The sequence below is a fragment of the Triticum dicoccoides genome, chromosome 5A (assembly GCF_002162155.2).
Source record: "Triticum dicoccoides isolate Atlit2015 ecotype Zavitan chromosome 5A, WEW_v2.0, whole genome shotgun sequence".
Classification (NCBI taxonomy): domain Eukaryota; kingdom Viridiplantae; phylum Streptophyta; class Magnoliopsida; order Poales; family Poaceae; genus Triticum; species Triticum dicoccoides.
Genome location: NC_041388.1, coordinates 114,179,030 through 114,196,542, shown reverse-complemented (window position 1 = coordinate 114,196,542; position 17,513 = coordinate 114,179,030).

Here is a 17,513-nt window from a genome sequence, read left to right as displayed (position 1 = left end):
GGTTCCCACGGAAATGATCATGCAAAAAGACGAAGTTAGTCCATGCAGATATATTAAATGTTGCTTTTTTAGCATTGCAAGTTTTATACGGAGGGTGCCGACTCGGTTTCGTCCGAGCCCCCTTCAATCTTTTTCGTGTTCCCTCCGTTCTTTGGCTTGTGCTCTCGCTTGCCGGGCAGCCGCTCTGCAGTCCGTGGCTGAGAGTGGGCCGCAAAGTGGAGTGTACAGTACTCAGAGTCTGAGAGCAGATTCGACCGAGCTGATACTTGTAAAGGAAACGGCCGGGTCGCCCGAACCATTTTTCTTCCCGGATGTTTTTCGCGTTGGTGGCCTCCAGCGTTCACTCTTGCTAGCCGTACAGCTGCTCCGCGGTCCGTGACTGAGAGTGGGCCTTTGATACCATGCACACTACTAAGCCGTCTGCGGGAACTAACGTCTCAGGCCAAGTGGCCAGCCTCCGGGCCAACTCTGGCTGGCGCCGGGGCGAACAGTGATGCAACTGTAATAAAATGCGGAGATAGTCCCCTAAGCATCGCTCAGGGTTATCCGTGCTTGCGTGGTGCAAAAATATGCGGCTGAGGAGCTCACATTGGTTTTTGTGCAGCCAAGGCGGAGTTTGCCGAAGACAGCCGACGCGGCTCAGCCCTCGCGGAGCGCGCCGGTGCACCCGCTGGGTGCAGCCTTCGAGCCTCCGGGTGCTCGAAGGGGGGTCGTGGTCGGTCAGGCTCGACCGGCCAGGCGGCCAGGCGTCTTGCAATGCCCATTTTCTTCTTTTTTCTTTTCTACCGGCTGCTGCGAGGCTGACAAAACTCTTCTCTTGTCTGCAATCTTCGCGGGGGAGCGCCAACGCATCCGCTGGGTGTAGCCCCTGAGATTCGGACCGACTGCTGAGCAGTCGGGCCGGATCTTCCGGCAACTACTTTGTCTTCTTCTTCACGGGGGCGCGTCAGCGCACCCGTTGGGTGTAGCCCCCGAGATTCGGGCCGACTACGGAACAGTCGGGCCGAATCTCCTAGTGACTACTTTGTCTTCTTTGTTGGAGTTAACATTCTTTCTTTTCTTCTTTTTGTCTGCCCGTATAGCCGGACAAACACCTTTTCTTCTGCTCCGTTTCTCGTTTGCAGCCGGACGCCTTTCTTTTTAACAGCCGGATGGATCACGCGAGCAGCCGGATTATTTTTCTTCTTTCTGTTTAAACAGCCGACCACTCTTTCTTTCCTGCCGGACGTGATTTTCTTTTTTCGCTTGCCGGCTAGCAGGCACTTGGCCTCTTCGTTTCTTTCTTTCTTCTGAATCTTGGCTGTTTTTGCAGCTGGCTGCAAGGAGCGATGGCTGGACGCGGTCGATGCGGGAGCCGGCCACCGCAGGGCGGCAAGCCGACGGATGCGCAGGGCCGGGGCCGGCCTAGGCCTGCGGGTGCGCAGGCGGATGCGAGCGCGACCAGTTGCACGGGGAGGCCGGAGCCGATTGGGCAAGAGACGGCGCGGGCCAGGCCGATTGGCGGCGAGGAGGCTGCGGGCCGAACAGGGCCTGGAAGCGCGGGACGCGGAGGCAAGCTCGACCAGGCGGATGGGGAGGCCGGAGCCGGCTGGGCAAGCACGGGCGAGGCCGACTGGCGGCGAGGTGGCCGCAAGCCGAACGGGGCAGGCAGGCGCTGGAGGCGGACGGAGCAGCCGGAGCGACGAGTTGTGGGAGCGGCGGAGAGGGCCGCAAGGGCGCGGGGGAGTCGGCGGTGCGCGCGGTCGCCGGCTGGAGCAGCGCCGAGTGGCACGGGAGGCGGCCGACCGAAGCCGGCAGACGGCCGGGCCAGGACGAGGCCACAGCCGGCGTGGGCGGAGGAGCACACGGCAGCCGCGGCGCTGGCGTCCGAGCACTTGGGGCGGAGCCGTCGGCCCGAGGCGACGCAGACGGGTGTGGTTGGTGCCGCCAGGAGGCGAGCAGGCGGCGCGGCAGTGTCCGAGTGCTCGCAGACGTCGGCGTGAGGGAGCAGGGAGCCGGAGGATGGGGGCGCGAGCCGGATGGTGGAGGACTCGGCGCGCGTGGACGGGGCCAGATAGCGGAGCCAGACGCGGCAGTGGGTTGCTGGCACGCAGGGACGGTGCAGGCGAGGTGGGCGGACAGCTGCGTGCAGCTCGGCGCGGTGGTGAAGCAGAGCACGGCCGCAGGCGAGAGTTGCGCGCGAGGGACTGGAGAGAGAGAGCAGCAACGGCGAAGTCGTCATTTTCTGATTGATGTATGGCCATTATCTGGGTGCTGTACAAGGGATATCTGACTTGTGTACGTGCACTATCTGGGATGTATATGGCCGTTGTTTGGGGATTGTTTGGGTGGTATCTGACCACGTGATCATCTGGGGTATGTCTGACTATTGTATGGCATTATCTGACCATAGTCAAGGAAGTGTACGACCATGGTATGAGGATTGACTGGCTTGCTGGCTAGTGTGTATGGAGGAGCGACCGCATTTCCGCCGGAGCAAATCACACCGCGAAGGGGAGCGGATGCGAGTGGCGCGCGGACGGATGCGGTCGACCGAAGCGAGGGCCCGCGTGCGTCACGCGCGCGAACGGACAGGCGGCGTCGCAACGGTGGTGATGACGAAGGCGGCGAGGCCGACGACGAGGACGTGTCGTCCCGTGCGGCCGCTCCAGGGGCGGGTCGAAGTCGAGCCCCCGAGCGCTACCCGGGAGACGGCGCGACGCCACGGAGGTGATGGCGAAGATGGTCCCGCCGGGACTGCAAAACCAGGAGCAGCGCGGTAGCATAGTACCGCCCCACGGTGGGTGCCAACTGTCGTGGTATTCTCACCGGGGGGTGTGTGCAAGACGACAGATGCCACAGGGTGGCTTAGTGTGAGGGAAAGACTGCTGCTCATAGGCCCGGGAGCGGGTATGCGAGTAGCACGCGGTAGTTTACCCAGGTTCGGTGCTCTCCGGGGAGATAATACCCCTACTCTGCATGTCTAACTATATCTGGTACAAAGTGCTCCTGGAGCTGTATCTGAGGTCAGTGCCGCAGGCATGTGGCCTCGTATATGCATATGGGCACAAGTGAGAGGGTGGCTAGCTTGTGGCCGAATGGAGTGGCCATGGTGGTGCTTGTGTGCTCATGCGTGAGTGTCCTCTGATGGATGGATGGAGCTAGCTTATATAGGCATGGCTAGCTTGATATGTAAGCTATGTGGGTAGCTTAGGAAGTAAGCTAGGTAGTGGCATGGTAGCTAGCTAGTTAGAGGCATGGGTGGATGTCATGCTTGTCCCCTAGACACTTTATAGAATAGTGCCAAGGGGACATGTACATTGTAGATGAAGCCGCGGTGTGGATGTCTTGTCGGTGTCGGGTCAGGCTGCAGTCGGCAGCCAGCTGGTCGGCACAGTCAGCAGCCGGCAGCTGGCCGGGCAGAGTAGTCGGACGGGGAGCCGCCAAGAGCGGCCGGGCAGTCGGACTGAGGGGCTTTGCTAGCCCCAATGTCTTGAAATATCGCCTTGTCGTCTTCGGGGTACCCGTCGCCAATAATTCCGACACCCCCTTCTACCGGAACCGTCGGATCACGATCAGAGGGCTTCGAAAGCCCCAAAAAACCCCAAACCCTAGCTCCTACCCTATATATACACCTCCCATTCTAAATTTGGGCATCCCCTAGCCTCCACCTACCTTCTAGCCTTCCCCTCGGGATCCACGCAGCCGCCAGCCTGCTTCCTCCTTGATTTCAGCGTCAAGCCACCCCACCATCGCCACTTGTCGCCGGCCCAGAGGCTGCGCCGCCACTGAGGCGTCGCCCCGACCAATCGAGAGCTGCCACGTCACCTCCCCGCTTCCCACAGCCACTCGCAGCCCTCCACATCGCCTCTCCAGTGCCCCACTTCGCCGTGGCCCTCAGGGCCCATCTAGAGCCCGCCCCGAGCCCATCCGGGTCCGGAGCGCCGCTCCGCCCGATCTGCATCGCCGCATTGCTTCCCCCGCTCGATCCCGATGGGAACGGGAGCGCCGCACTGCCGCCTCCGTCCAGCCATTTCACCGGAGCGCCGACCCCGCCGGCCGGTCACCGGAGGAGCCGCCGCCTCGCGTCCCTGACCTTTCCCCGCCGCCTGAACCTCGCCAGAGGCCTCGTTCGCCGCCGCCTCGCGTCAGCAGGGAACCGTCGCCGCCATGGCCTTCCTCGACGCCGCCCTTGTCCAACTCCGGCCGGATCCGGTGCCTAGGGGTCAGATCCATCCGTCCTCGACCTTGTCTCCGGCCGACCCGTGCACTGGACCTCGCCGGAGCCGCGCTAGGCCGCCGTTGTCGTCCTACTTCGAGGAGATGAGCGTGTGCTCGTTGACTGAGTCACCAACCCAGCCGAGCGGGTGGGCCTCTTCCACGCGTGTGGGCCTCAGCCACATCCAGCCCATCCGGCCTGCCCAGCTCACCTGTGCCTCGCCCACGGGCCTCCTCCTCGTTCGGCCCAGCCAGATCTGGCCACTGGGTGAGCAGCCCCTCCCTCCAGCCTCCTGTGCACTCTGGCCCAGCAGATTCGGCCCGCATGTTTTTTCCTGTTCCAGCAATTTTGTCTATTTTTCCAGAGAACGCCAGTTTTGCAGAAAAACCCTCCAAGTTCATGCATATCATAACTCTCAAACCGTGCATTGGATTAAAATAAATTATAAATGAAAAATGCTTAGAATTTTTTCTAGTTTCATAATATCCAACTTTCATGCATGTTTAAAATGTTTAAAATTATGTTTGCATATAATTTGCCATATGTCCATGCTAAAATGTTTTATTTCATAACTAAATAGCCGTAGCTACAAATTTAATAAACTTTATATGTATTTGGGGTAGAAAAATGCCTAGTTTAACTTGGTGCACTCAATTTGCATGTTTAACAACTCTAAAATATGGTTTAGGGCAGAACAACACCAAATTCATAATATGCATATGAGGATTTTTTTTCGGGACTTGTTGCTTGTTCTTCCGTCCTCATTTAAACTTGCCTAGATAGGTAGTTTTATTATGCTTCACCTCTTGCCATGTTTAACAACATTTAATATTGTTGGGTACATAAATGAGAGAGAACTAAATATTTGATGTGGTGTTCCGTCAATATGCAACTCGTTGCATATTGAGCTCCACTTAACTTGTAGCGTTGTTTGTGCACTTTGCTTTGCCAAGCTTTTAAACCGGACATGCATCGTACTTGTTTGTGCATCATGCCATGTTTATGCTTGCTGGTTTACTATGTTGCTTGCTTCTTTCTAGGTTGCTTCTCTCATTAGCTTCGGTTTCGTTTCGGAGTTGTGAGGATTAGTTCGACTACGTCCGCTTGTCTTCTTCATGGACTCGTTCTTCTTCCTTGCGGGATTTTAGGCAAGATGACCATACCCTCGAAATCACTTCTATCTTTGCTTGCTAGTTGTCCGCTTTACCGCTATGTCGCTCTACCCACCACTTGTTATATCTTGCCTCCCATATTGCCATGACAAGCCTCTAACCCACCTTCCTAGCAAACCGTTGTTTGGCTATGTTACCGCTTTGCTCAGCCCCTCTTATTGCATTGTTAGTTGCAGGTGAAGTTGAAGTTTGTTCCATGTTGGAACATGGATTTGTTGGGATACCACAATATCTCTTATTTTAATTAATGCATCTATATACTTGGTAAAGGGTGGAAAGCTCGGCCTTATGCCTGGCATTTTGTTCCACTCTTGCCGCCCTAGTTTTTGTCATACTGGTGTTATGTTCCTTGATTTTGCGTTCCTTACGCAGTTGGGTGTTATGGGAACCCCTTGACAGTTTGCTTTGAATAAAACACCTCCAGCAAGGCCCAACCTTGGTTTTACCATTTACCTCACCACCACCTATACTTTTCCCTTGGGAGTCGCGCTCCTGAGGGTCATCTTTATTTTAACCCGCCCATGCCAGTGCTTCTCTAAGTGTTGGTCCGAACCGGGCAGCCCGAGGGGCCACCTTGGGGCAACTTGAGGGCTGGTTTTATTTGTAGCCTGACCTATCCGGTGTGTCCTGAGAACGAGATACATGCGACTCCTATCGGGATTGTCGATATATTGAGCGGCTTTGCTGGTCTTGTTTTACCATTGTCAAAATGTCTTGTAACCGGGATTCCGAAACTGATCGGGTCTTCCCGAGCGAAGGAATATCCTTCGTTGACCCTGAGAGATTGTGATGGGCGAAGTTGGAACACCCCTGCAGGGTATAAACTTTCGAGAGTCGTGCCCGCGGTTATGTGGCAGATGGGAATTTGTTAATGTCCGGTTCTAGAGAACTTGACACTTAACCTAATTAAAATGCATCAACCGCGTGTGTAGCCGTGATGGTCTCTTTTCGGCGGAGTCCGGGAAGTGAACACAGTTCTTGTGTTATGCTTGAACGTAAGTAGTTTCAGGATCACTTCTTGATCACTTCTGGCTTCACGACCATTGTGTTGCTTCTCTTCTCGCTCTTATTTGTGTATGTTAGCCACCATATATGCTTAGTGCTTGCTGCAACTCCACCTCACTACCTTCTCCTACCCATAAGCTTAAATAGTCCTGATCTCGTGGGTGTGAGATTGCTTAGTCCTCGTGACTCACGGTTACTTCCAAACAGTTGCAGGTGCCGATGATACCAGTGCAGGTGACGCAACCCATCTCAAGTGGGATCTTGATGAAGATCTTGATCATTGTTTTGTCTCGTCTCCAGTTGATCAGTAGTGGAGCCCAATTGGGACGATCAGGGATCTAGCATTTGGGGTTGTCTTCTTTTATTTTGGTTTCGTAGTCGGACCTTGATTATATTCTGGATGATGTATGTTTAACTTGTTATTTGTGTGAAGTGGCGATTGTAAATCTTTATCCCATTCTTATTCAATACATGGGATTGTGTGAAGATTACCCCACTTGCGACTAAACCACCATGCGGTTATGCCTCTAAGTCATGCCTCGACACGTGGGAGATATAGTCGCATCGTGGGCGTTACACTAACATAATTTTCAATGTAATTTTCTTTATTGTGGCGTGAATATTGATGACCCACAAGTGTAGGGGATCTATCGTAGCCTTTTCGATAAGTAAGAGTGTCGAACCCAACGAGGAGCAGAAGGAAATGATAAGCAGTTTTCAGCAAGGTGTTCTCTGCAAGCACTGAAATTATCGGTAACTGATATTTTTGTGATAAGGTAATTTGTAACGAGTAACAAGTAATGCAAGTAAATAAGGTGCAGCAAGGTGGCCCAATCCTTTTTGTAGCAAAGGACAAGCCTGGACAAACTCTTATATGAAGGAAAACGCTCCCGAGGACACATGGGAATTATTGTCAAGCTAGTTTTCATCACGTTCATATGATTCGCGTTCGGTACTTTGATAATTTGATATGTGGGTGGACCGGTGCTTGGGTACTGTCCTTACTTGGACAAGCATCCCACTTATGATTAACCCCCATTGCAAGCATCCGCAACTACAACAGAAGCATTAAGGTAAACCTAACCATAGCATGGAACATATGGATCCAAATCAGCCCCTTACGAAGCAACGCATAAACTAGGGTTTAAGCTTCTGTCACTCTAGCAACCCATCATCTACTTATTACTTCCCAATGCCTCCCTCCAGGCCCAAACAATGGTAAAGTGTCATGTAGTCGACGTTCACATGACACCACTAGAGGGATGACAACATACATCTCATCAAAATATCGAAAGAATACCAGATTCACATGCCTACTTATAGCAAGACTCCTCCCATGTCCTCAGGAACAAACGTAACTACTCACAAAGCATATTCATGTTCATAATTGGAGGGGTATTAATATGCATAATGTATCTGAACATATGATCTTCCACCAAGTAAACCAACTAGCATCAACTACAAGGAGTAATCAACACTACTAGCAACCCCCCAGGTACCAATCTGAGGTTTGGATAGAAAGATTGGATACAAGAGATGAACTAGGGTTTGAGATGAGATGGTGCTGGTGAAGATGTTGATGGAGATTCACCCCCTCCCGATGAGAGGATCGTTGGTGATGATGATGGTGATGATTTCCCCCTCCTGGAGGGAAGTTTCCCCGGCAGAACAGCTTTGCCGGAGCCCTAGATTCGTTCCGCCTCGTGGAGGCAGAGTTTCGTCCCGAAAGCTTGCTTATGATTTTTTTCCTTGACGAAAGACTTCATATAGCAGAAGATGGGCACCGGAGGCCTGCCAGGGGGGCCACGAGGCAGGGGGGTGCGCCCAGGGGGGTAGGGCGCGCCCCCACCCTCGTGGCCAGGGTGTGGGCCCCCTCTGGTGGATTCTTTCGCCAATATTTTTTATTAATTCAAAAATAACTACCATGAAGTTTCAGGACTTTTGGAGCTGTGCAGAATAGGTCTCTAATATTTGCTCCTTTTCCAGCCCAGAATTCCAGCTGCCGGCATTCTCCCTCTTCATGTAAACCTTGTAAAATAAGAGAGAATAGGCATACGTATTGTGACATAATGTGTAATAACATCCCATAGTGCAATAAATATCGATATAAAAGCATGATGCAAAATGGACGTATCAACTCCCCCAAGCTTAGACCTCGCTTGTCCTCAAGCGAGAGCCGAAATTGAAAAATATGTCCACATGTTTAGAGATAGAGGTGTCTATAAAATAAAATATGGACATGAGGGCATCATGATCATTCTTAGAACATCAACATAAATATATATTGTCATATGATCTCTTATGCTAAAGTAACAATTCATTCACATTTTTAAGTATGAATTATAAACTTCATTGAAAACTAACAAACTATAATCTCAGTCATTGAAGCAATTGCAATTTATCATAACATCGGAAAGAGTCAATATAAGAGCTTTTCAGCAAGTCCACATACTCAACTATCATTTAGTCTTTAACAATTGCTAACACTCATGCAATATTTATGGTTATGAAGTTTTAATCGGACACAGAGAAAGACATGGGCTTATAGTTTTGCCTCCCAACGTTTTACCTCAAGGGTAATATCAACAATAATAGTTCATGAAAATCCACATCCAATTAGCTGTTGGGTTTCGTAGTAATTTCAAAAAAAAAATCCTACGCACACGCAAGATCATGGTGATGCATAGCAACGATAGGGGGAGAGTGTGATCTACGTACCCTTGTAGATCGACAACGGAAGCGTTAACTTGGTTGATGTAGTCGTACGTCTCCACGGCCCGACCGATCAAGCACCGAAACTACGGCACCTCCGAGTTCTAGCACACGTTCAGCTCGATGACGATCCCTAGACTCCGATCCAGCAAAGTGTCGGGGAAGAGTTCTGTCAGCACGACGGCGTGGTGACGATCTTGATGTTCTACTATCGCAGGGCTTCGCCTAAGCACCGCTATAATATTATCGAGGACTATGGTGGAAGGGGGCACCGCACACGGCTAAGAATATGATCACGTGGATCAACTTGTGTCTATGGGGTGCCTCTTGCCTCCGTATATAAAGGATCCAAGGGGGGTGCGGTCGGCTCTAGTAGGAGGCGCGCAGGAGGAGTCCTACTCCTACCGGGAGTAGGACTCCCCTCCCTTTCCTTGTCCAAGTAGGAGAGGGGGAAGGAAGGGAGAGAGGAGAGGGGGGGCGCCGCCCCTCCCTCCTTGTCCAATTCGGACTAGGGGGAGAGGGGGCGCGCGGCCTGCCCTGGCATCCCCTCCTCTTCTCCACTTTAGGCCCATGAGGCCCATTAACCCCCCGGGGGGTTCCGGTAACCCCCAAGTGCTTCGGTTTTATCCGAAACTTCCCCGGAACACTTCCGGTGTCCGAATATAGCCGTCCAATATATCAATCTTTATGTCTCAACCATTTCGAGACTCCTCGTCATGTCCGCGATCACATCCGGGACTCCGAACTAACTTCGGTACATTAAAACTCATAAACTCATAATATAACTGTCATCGAAACCTTAAGCGTGCGGACCCTACGGGTTCGAGAACAATGTAGACATGACAGAGACACGTCTCCGGTCAATAACCAATAGCGGAACCTGGATGCTCATATTGGCTCCTACATATTCTACGAAGATCTTTATCGGTCAGACCGCATAACAACATACGTTGTTCCCTTGGTCATCGGTATGTTACTTGCCCGAGATTCGATCGTCGGTATCTCAATACCTAGTTCAATCTCGTTACCGGCAAGTCTCTTTACTCGTTCTGTAATACATCATCTCGCAAATAACTCATTAGTTGCAATTCTTGCAAGGCTTATGTGATGTGTATTACCGAGAGGGCCCAGAGATACCTCTCCGACAATCGGAGTGACAAATCCTAATCTCGAAATACGCCAACCCAACATGTACCTTTGGAGACACCTGTAGAGTACCTTTATAATCACCCATTTACATTGTGACGTTTTGTATCATACAAAGTGTTCCTCCGGCAAACAGGAGTTGCATAATCTCATAGTCATAGGAACATGTATAAGTCATGAAGAAAGCAATAGCAACATACTAAACGATCGGGTGCTAAGCTAATGGAATGGGTCATGTCAATCAGATCATTCATCTAATGATGTGATCCCGTTAATCAAATAACAACTCTTTGTTCATGGTTAGGAAACATAACCATCTTTGATTAACGAGCTAGTCAAGTAGAGGCATACTAGTGACACTCTGTTTGTCTATGTATTCACACATGTATTATGTTTCCGGTTAATACAATTCTAGCATGAATAATAAACATTTATCATTATATAAGGAAATAAATAATAACTTTATTATTGCCTCTAGGGCATAGTTCCTTCAGTCTCCCACTTGCACTAGAGTCAATAATCTAGTTCACATCGCCATGTGATTTAACATCAATAGTTCACATCTTTATGTGATTGGTTCACATCTCCATGTGACTAACACCCAAAGGGTTTACTAGATTCAATAATCTAGTTCACATCGCTATGTGATTAAGACCCAAAAAGTGATCATGTTTTGCTTGTGAGAGAAGTTTAGTCAACGGGTCTGCCACATTCATATCCGCATGTATTTTGCAAATTTCTATGTCAACAATGCTCTGCATGGAGCTACTCTAGCTAATTGCTCCCACTTTCAATATGTATCCAGACTGAGACTTAGAGTCATCTGGATCAGTGTCAAAGCTTGCATCGACGTAACCCTTTACGGCGAACCTTTTGTCACCTCCATAATCGAGAAACATATCCTTATTCCAGTAAGGATAATTTTGACCGCTGTCCATTGATCTACTCTTAGATCACTATTGTACTCCCTCTCTTAACACAGTGTATGGTATACAATAGATCTGGTACACAGCATGGCATACTTTATAGAACCTATGACTGAAGCATAGGGAATGGCTTCCATTCTCTTTCTATCTTATGCCGTGGTCGGGCTTTGAGTCTTACTCAACTTCACACCTTGTAACACAGGCAAGAAACTTTTTCTTTGACTGTTCCATTTTGAACTACTTCAAAATCTTGTCAAGGTATGTACTCATTGAAAAACTTATCAAGCATCTTGATCTATCTCTATAGATCTTGATACTCAATATGTAAGCAGCTTTACCGAGGTCTTTCTTTGAAAAAATCCTTTCAAACACTCCTTTATGCTTTGCAGAATAATTCTACATTATTTCCGATCAACAATATGTCATACACATATACTTATCAGAAATGATGTAGTGCTCCCACTCACTTTCTTGTAAATACAGGCTTCACCGCAAGTTTGTATAAAACTATATTCTTTGATCAACTTATCAAAGCGTATATTCCAACTCCGAGATTCTTGCACCAGTCCATAGATGGATCGCTGGAGCTTGCATATTTAGTTAACACCTTTAGGATTGACAAAACCTTCTAGTTGCATCATATACAACTCTTCTTTAGTAAATCCATTAAGGAATGCAGTTTTGTTTATCCATTTGCCAGATTTCATAAAATGCGGCAATTGGTAACATGATTCGGACAGACTTAAGCATAGATACGAGTGAGAAAATCTCATCGTAGTCAACACCTTGAACTTGTCGAAAACCTTTTGCGACAATTCTAGCTTTGTAGATAGTAACACTACTATCAGCGTCTGTCTTCCTCTTGAAGATCCATTTATTTTCTATGGCTTGCCGATCATCGGGCAAATCCATCAAAGTCCATACTTTGTTCTCATACATGGATCATATCTCAGATTTCATGGCCTCAAACCATTTCGCAGAATCTGGGCTCATCATCGCTTCCTCATAGTTCGCAAGTTCGTCATGGTCTAGTAACATGACTTCCAAAACAGGATTACCGTACCACTCTGGTGCGGATCTCACTCTGGTTTACCTACGAGATTTGGTAGTAACTTGATCTGAAGTTACATGATCATCATCATTAGCTTCCTCACTAATTGGTGTAGTAGTCACAGGAACAGATTTCTGTGATGAACTACTTTCCAATAAGGGAGCAGGTACAGTTACCTCATCAAGTTCTACTTTCCTCCCACTCACTTCTTTCGAGAGAAACTCCTTCTCTAGAAAAACTCCGAATTTAGCAACAAAAGTCTTGCCTTCGGATTTGTGATAGAAGGTGTACCCAACAGTCTCCTTTGGGTATCCTATGAAGACATATTTCTCCGATTTGGGTTTGAGCTTATTAGGATGAAACTTTTTCATATAAGCATCACAACCCCAAACTTTAAGAAACGACAACTTTGGTTTCTTGCCAAACCATAGTTCAGATTGTGTCGTCTCAATGGACTTAGATGGTGCCCTATTTAACGTGAATGCAGCTGTCTCTAATGCATAACCCCAAAACGATAGTGGTAGATCGGTAAGAGACATCATAGATCGCACCATATCTAATAAAGTACGGTTATGACATTCAGACACACCATTATGCTGTGGTGTTCCAGGTGGCATGAGTTTGTGAAACTATTCCACATTGTTTTAATTGAAGACCAAACTCGTAACTCAAATATTTTACTTCTGCGATCATATCGTAGAAACTTTCATTTTTGTTACGATGATTATCCACTTCACTCTGAAATTCTTTGAACTTTTCAAATGTTTTAGACCTTTGTTTCATCAAGTAGATATACTCATATCTGCTCAAATCATCTGTGAAGATCAGAAAATAATGATACCTATCGCGAGCCTCAGTATTCATCGGACCACATACATCAGTATGTATGATTTCCAACAAATCTGTTGCTCGCTCCATTGTTCCGAAGAACAGAGTCTTAGTCATCTTGCCCATGAGGCATGGTTCGCAAGTATCAACTGATTCATAATCAAGTGATTCCAAAAGCCCATCAGCATGGAGTTTCTTCATGCGCTTTACACCAATATGACCTAAACAGCAGTGCTACAAATAAGTTGCACTATCATTATTAACTTTGCATCTTTTGGTTTCAATATTATGATTATGTGTATCACTACGATCGAGATCCAACGAACTATTTTCATTGGGTGTGTAACCATATAAGGTTTTATTCATGTAAACAGAACAACAATTTATTCTCTTACTTAAATGAATAACCGTATTACAATAAACATGATCAAATCATATTCATGCTCAACGTAAACACCAAATAACACTTATTTAGGTTCAACACTAATCCCGAATTTATAGGAGTGTGCGATGATGATCATATCAATCTTGGAACCACTTCCAACACACATCGTCACTTCACCCTTAACTAGTCTCTGTTTATTCTGCAACTCCCGTTTCGAGTTACTAATCTTAGCAACTGAACTAGTATCAAATACTGAGGGGTTGCTATAAATACTAGTAAAGTACATGTCAATAACATGTATATCAAATATACTTATGTTCACTTTGCCATCCTTCTTATCTGCCAATCACTTGGGGTAGTTCCGCTTCCAGTGACCAGTCCCTTTGTAGTAGAAGCACTTAGTCTCAGGCTTAGGATCAGACTTGGGCTTCTTCACTTGAGCAGCAACTTGCTTGCTGTTCTTTTTGAAGTTCCCCTTCTTCCCTCTGCCCTTTTCTTGAAACTAGTGGTCTTGTCTACCATCAACACTTGATGTTTTTCTCGATTTCTACCTTCATCAATTTCCGCATTACGAAGAGCTTGGGAATCATTTCCGTTATCCCTTGCATATCATAGTTCATCACGAAGTTCTACTAACTTGGTGATGGTGACTAGAGAATTCTGCCAATCACTATCTTATCTGGAAGATTAACTCCCACTTGATTCAAGCGATTGTAGTACTCAGACAATCTGGGCACATGCTCACTAGTTGAGCGATTCTCCTCCATCTTTTAGCTATAGAACTTGTTGGAGACTTCATATTTCTCAACTCGGGTATTTGCTTGAAATATTAACTTCAACTCCTGGAACATCTCATATGGTCCATGACGTTCAAAACGTATTTGAAGTCCCGATTCTAAGCCATTAAGCATGGTGCACTAAACTATCAAGTAGTCATCATATTGAGCTAGCCAAATGTTCATAATGTCTGCATCTGCTCCTGCAATAGGTCTGTCACCTAGCGGTGCATCAAGGACATAATTCTTCTGTGCAGCAATGAGGATAAATCTCAGATCACGGATCCAATCCGCATCTTTGCTACTAACATCTTTCAACATAATTTTCTCTAGGAACATATCAAAATAAACACAGGGAAGCAACAACGCGAGCTATTGATCTACAACATGATTTGCAAAATACTACCAGGACTAAGTTCATGATAAATTTAAGTTCAATTTAATCATATTACTTAAGAACTCCCACTTAGATAGACATCCCTCTAATCCTCTAAGTGATCACGTGATCCAAATCAACTAAACCATGTCCGATCATCACGTGAGATGGAGTAGTTTCATTGGTGAACATCACTATGTTGATCATATCTACTATATGATTCACGCTCGACCTTTCGGTCTCCGTGTTCCGAGGCCATATCTGTATATGCTTGGCTCGTCAAGTATAACCTCAGTATTCCGCGTGTGCAACTGTTTTGCACCCGTTGTATTTGAACGTAGAGCCTATCACACCCGATCATCACGTGGTGTCTCAGTACGAAGAACTTTCACAACGGTGCATACTCAGGGAGAACACTTCTTGATAATTAGTGAGAGATCATCTTAAAATGCTACCGTCAAACTAAGCAAAATAAGATGTATAAAAGATAAACATCGTATGCAATCAAAAAATGTGACATGATATGGCCATCATCATCTTGCGCCTTTGATCTCCATCTCCAAAGTACTGTCATGATCTCTATCGTCACTGGCATGACACCATGATCTCCATCATCTTGATCTATATCAATGTGTCGTCACGCGGTCGTCTCGCCAACTATTGCTCTTGCAACTATTGCTATCGCATAGCGATAAAGTAAAGCAATTATTTGGCGCTTGCATCTTATGCAATAAAGAGACAACCATAGGGCTTTTGCCAGTTGCCGATAACTTTAACAAAACATGATCATCTCATACAACAACTTATATCTCATCACGTTTTGACCATATCACATCACAACATGCCCTACAAAAACAAGTTAGACATCCTCTACTTTGTTATTGCAAGTTTTACGTGGCTGCTACGGGCTTAAGCAAGAACCAATCTTACCTACGCATCAAAACCACAAAGATAGTTTGTCAAGTTGGTGTTGTTTTAACCTTCGCAAGGATCGGGCGTAGCCACACTCGGTTCAACTAAAGTTGGAGAAACTGTCACCCGCAAGCCACCTATGTGCAAAGCACGTCGGGAGAACCGGTCTCGCGTAAGCGTACGCGTAATGTCGGTCCGGGCCGCTTCGTCCAACAATACCGCCAAACCAAAGTATGACATGCTGGTAAGCAGTATGACTTATATCGCCCACAACTCACTTGTGTTCTACTCGTGCATATAACATCAACATATAAAACCTAGGCTCGGATGCCACTGTTGGGTTTCGTAGTAATTTCAAAAAAAATTCCTACGCACACGCAAGATCATGGTGATGCATAGCAACGAGAGGGGGAGAGTGTGATCTACATACCCTTGTAGATCGACAACGGAAGCGTTAACTTGGTTGATGTAGTCGTACGTCTCCACGGCCCGACCAATCAAGCACCGAAACTACGGCACCTCCGAGTTCTAGCACACGTTCAGCTCGATGACGACCCCCGGACTCCGATCCAGCAAAGTGTCGGGGAAGAGTTCCGTCAGCACGATGGCGTGGTGACGATCTTGATGTTCTACTGTCGCAGGGCTTCGCCTAAGCACCGCTACGATATTATCGAGGACTATGGTGGAAGGGGGCACCGCACACGGCTAAGAATATGATCACGTGGATCAACTTGTGTCTATGGGGTGCCTCTTGCCTCCGTATATAAAGGATCCAAGGGGGGGTGTGGCCAGCTCTAGTAGGAGGCGCGCAGGAGGAGTCCTACTCCTACCGGGAGTAGGACTCCCCTCCCTTTCCTTGTCCAAGTAGGAGAGGGGGAAGGAAGGGAGAGAGGAGAGGGGGGCGCCGCCCCTCCCTCCTTGTCCAATTCGGACTAGGGGGAGAGGGGGCGCGCGGCCTTCCCTGGCAGCCCCTCCTCTTCTCCACTTTAGGCCCATGAGGCCCATTAACCCCCCGGGGGTTCCGGTAACCCCCCGGTGCTCCGCTTTTATCCGAAACTTCCCCGGAACACTTCCGGTGTCCGAATATAGCCGTCCAATATATCAATCTTTATGTCTCGACCATTTCGAGACTCCTCGTCATGTCCGTGATCACATCCGGGACTCCGAACTAACTTCGGTACATCAAAACTCATAAACTCATAATATAACTGTCATCGAAACCTTAAGCGTGCGGACCTTACGGGTTCGAGAACAATGTAGACATGACCGAGACACGTCTCCGGTCAATAACCAATAGCGGAACCTGGATGCTCATATTGGCTCCTACATATTCTACGAAGATCTTTATCGGTCAGACCGCATAACAACATACGTTGTTCCCTTTGTCATCGGTATGTTACTTGCCCGAAATTTGATCGTCGGTATCTCAATACCTAGTTCAATCTCGTTACCGGCAAGTCTCTTTACTCATTCTGTAATACATCATCTCGCAAATAACTCATTAGTTGCAATGCTTGCAAGGCTTATGTGATGTGTATTACCGAGAGGGCCCAGAGATACCTTTCCGACAATCGGAGTGACAAATCCTAATCTCGAAATACGCCAACCCAACATGTACCTTTGGAGACACCTGTAGAGTACCTTTATAATCACCCATTTACGTTGTGACGTTTGGTAGCACACAAAGTGTTCCTCCGGCAAACGGGAGTTGCATAATCTCATAGTCATAGGAACATGTATAAGTCATGAAGAAAGCAATAGCAACATACTAAACGATCGGGTGCTAAGCTAATGGAATGGGTCATGTCAATCAGATCATTCATCTAATGATGTGATCCTGTTAATCAAATAACAACTCTTTGTTCATGGTTAGGAAACATAACCATCTTTGATTAACGAGCTAGTCAAGTAGAGGCATACTAGTGACACTCTGTTTGTCTATGTATTCACACATGTATTATGTTTCTGGTTAATACAATTCTAGCATGAATAATAAACATTTATCATTATATAAGGAAATAAATAA